This window comes from Crocuta crocuta, unplaced genomic scaffold (assembly GCF_008692635.1).
Source record: "Crocuta crocuta isolate KB4526 unplaced genomic scaffold, BGI_CrCroc_1.0 scaffold842, whole genome shotgun sequence".
In the NCBI taxonomy this organism is placed as follows: domain Eukaryota; kingdom Metazoa; phylum Chordata; class Mammalia; order Carnivora; family Hyaenidae; genus Crocuta; species Crocuta crocuta.
Genome location: NW_027531891.1, coordinates 38,411 through 41,817, shown reverse-complemented (window position 1 = coordinate 41,817; position 3,407 = coordinate 38,411). Strand labels below are relative to the sequence as shown.

Genomic DNA, 3,407 nt, shown 5'->3' with positions numbered 1-3,407 from the left:
CCCAGGCAAGTTCCTGAAGCTGCTTGGGTAATTTTGGAAGTATTATTGATTTGGAGTCTGAATAAATGAAGAACTGCCCTGCAGAGCTGGGAACTAAAACTATTTCACCTATGACCACCCCCTCCCGAGGAGTAGTGACCCCATAGGTCACTTAGTGAAGGGGTTGGGGAGATCTGAGATGTTTCACACACTGGTTGACCGAAGGAGCAGTGACAAGAGTGACTCATAAGTACATGGTGACACATTTTCTGAGACAGTATTTGTGCAGAGGGAACTATCAGAGGTCTGCTTTGGACAAAAGGAGGCTCCTCTCAGTTGTCCAAGTGCAACTTCAATTATGTATTTAAAATTCAGAAGAGAACCACAGCCAGGGACAAAAATGTGGGCACTATGTCTCCATTCTATCCAACAACTTGAGTAGATTCCATGTGCTCACATCACATTTATACTGTTTCAGTTAGGTTCTGAACTTATATGCTTGTAAACATACATTTTACTACAAAAAGAGCTGTATGTTTTAAAGTCGACTTCAGCTGATTTGAAATAGAACACTTGGTACTAACAAGAATTTACATTTGGGGATTTTGGTGGATAATATTGTGAATCATAGTTTGAGGTGACTTCTGGGTCTCTTGGGCATACAAATCCCATTCCCTGGGGTCGTGATATTTTGTCTCTTTCTTTCCATTCTCTGCTTCACAAGGCAGCGACCAGACACTTTCATACTCTTTGATGCTTTGCATAGGCTCCTGGGGCCCTAGGCTGGCTGCTCAGACCCCTATTAATAGGGTTCCTGGGGACGGGGCCTGGGTGCATCAGACGGGTGACCAGCTGCAAGATGATGCCACAGCCCCAACGGTTCCTCTTCCTGGTGCTCTGCATCTCAGGTGAGAGGCTCCGAGGAGAAAGATCTTTATAAAATTGGCCAATGACTCTACCATGTGGTATGGATAAACCATTTCAATAAAACAGTCTGATTTCCTACAAAAATAAGAAAACATTAATTTTTGAATACATATTTTACTATATCAGTGATGCTGTGTATGGCCACTGTCCACTTGTGATTGCAGGGGTGTCTGGGGACATCGAAATGACCCAGTCTCCAAGCTCTGAGAGTAGGTCTATGGGAGAGAGCATCACCATCAACCATAAGTCCAGCCAGAATTTTCTCTACAGCTCCGACCAGAAGACAAACTTAGCCTGGTATCAGCAGAAACCAGGACAGGCCCCTCAATTGCTCATTTCCTGGGCATTCACTCAGGCACCTGGAGTCCCCGACCGGTTCAGCGGCAGTGGGTCTCAGACAGATTTCACCCTCACCATCAACAACATCCAGGCTGAAGATGTGGCGACTTATTACTGTCAGCAGTATTATAGCTCTCCTCCCACAGTGCTTCAGCCTCGCACACAAACCTCGTCCCCAGGGACCTGGGTCAGAGAGGCTTTGCTGCACCTGCTGCTGCCTCCCTGCTCGGCCCTGTTTCTCCCTAAGCTGTATGAGTTGCAGGTCTTCTGGCTAAATCGTGGAAGAATGTGCAAAGCTCAAGGGGAGGTTAAGGGCAGTCACCTCTTCTATGTCTCTTGGACAAGAAAGTCTGAAGACCGTAATGACTTTCCATGGACCCTTGACTACATTTTCCAGATTTTTTTGTATCATCTGAATCTGAGTTGTTCACCCAGATAGATTTATATTATTGACCTGCTCATGCCCTCAGCTGCATCTCTTGGAGAAGGGAGCAGGGTGCACCCGCAGGTGCCCTCCCTGGAAGTGGCATGTCAGCGCTCAGTGTGGCCATCCCACACCTGCCTCTCTGCCCACCTCAAGACACCATTACTCTGTAACTTCAGAAGACCGCCCTTCACTCAGCTCTCTTCTGTCTCCTGGCCAGAGGCTATTAGAAGATGGGAGAATGGGAATGGAAAAATAGTATCTCACTGGGTCTCAGCTGAAGACTTGCAAAAGCACTTAAGGTCACAGAGAGAAGGAGAGGGATTATGTGGGGTTTAGAGAGGCTGCAGACACCTCACAGGTGGGGCTGGAGGTGACATCATAGTTCTATCTGAGATGAGGAGTCTGGATTTAGGCCCAGGATCTCTAGGACGTGTCTGCATTTCCTGTGTGCACAGTGCAAAATACTTGCATATTCTTCTGGACTCTTTGGAATGTATCATCCCTTTGGCACCAGGGCTCTGTTATGAAGTCTTATCCACTCTCAGTACACTGATCTTGAGCATACATGAGTGTGGGAGGGGTATTGGATGCTTACTGAGCATATACACAGGCTTCACTCTTGACCATCTCAGTAGCTTAGGCTTTTGGCTTCTACCTCTTCTCTGGGCTCCTGGCAGGCTGACATCACCCCAATCTGTACTGACTACAGACCAGAAGTGTATGCAGTTATTGCTGTGGTTCTGGGTTGCTCCGGAGGACTCAAATGAAGATTCAAAAATTGTATTTGATGTTCAGTAAACAGATAGGGTTTCTTTCCTGTGGTTTGACAGAAAGTGGTATGTCAGCCACTTCCCCATCACGAGGTACCTGTTATTGATAGATTTAGGACAGAAGAGAAATGATGGGGAACTGTTTGGTCTTTAAGTCATTTATTAGTCAACTCTGGAAGCAACACTTTTTGTAACACCCTGTTCGGACAGCATACTACATGATAACGAAAATTTGGTTCTCCATTATGAAGTATTCTAGATACACAGGTCTCCTTGTTCCTTTGTGTGTGTGTGTGTGTGTGTGTGTGTGTGTGTGTGTGTGTGAGATGCTTGTCCATTATTTCACAAGCACTAACTGAAGTGTGTGGAAACATGCATCATCAAATCTTCCAAACACCGGAGCAGCTCTTTCCTTGTGTTGGAGTGAAAGGGGCAGACCTAGTGCTCAAGTACAGCACCACACAGGCCCTGCTCACCCATTCACGTTGTAACTAACGCTGAGTGGAAGACCCAGGGGCAATGACCTCTCTCCAGACAAACACCTGTGAGCTGAGAAGTGCAACCTTCCTTTACATGGTGCACACTTTTCACCAAAGAAAGCAGTGGTGCTCCCTTCATTGCAGTTGCAGTGGTAAAGTGGATCCAGTATCACAAAAGAGTCTCCCTGCCCCGCGGGACTGGGGACTGTGTTCAGGGCTGGGACCCTGTGGGGAGTTGGACATGACATTATAGGGAGCAGTAAAGAACAACAGTGCTAGTCTGTCCATTGTTGATGCTGAGAGTGTACACAGTGTTTGAACCTCCAATTCTCTGCCTCCACAAGGGTTGGGACACCGTGTTGGAAGCTGCTTTACAGGTGTCCTGAATCAAGTTCAAGTGGAAGTTGGCTACAAAGTTAGGTCCTTGGTTGCTCTGTAGTTTTGGTGAGAGTTGGTAATGGTATTCTCGATGGAGCGATCGCCAAA

General features: G+C 46.8%; 1 pseudogene; it reads left to right on the top strand.

Moving 5' to 3' along the window:
- Positions 1–838: 838 nt before the first annotated feature.
- The window catches only part of LOC144239158 (immunoglobulin kappa variable 4-1 pseudogene), a 4,851-nt pseudogene continuing 2,282 nt past the window's right edge, over positions 839–3,407 (top strand).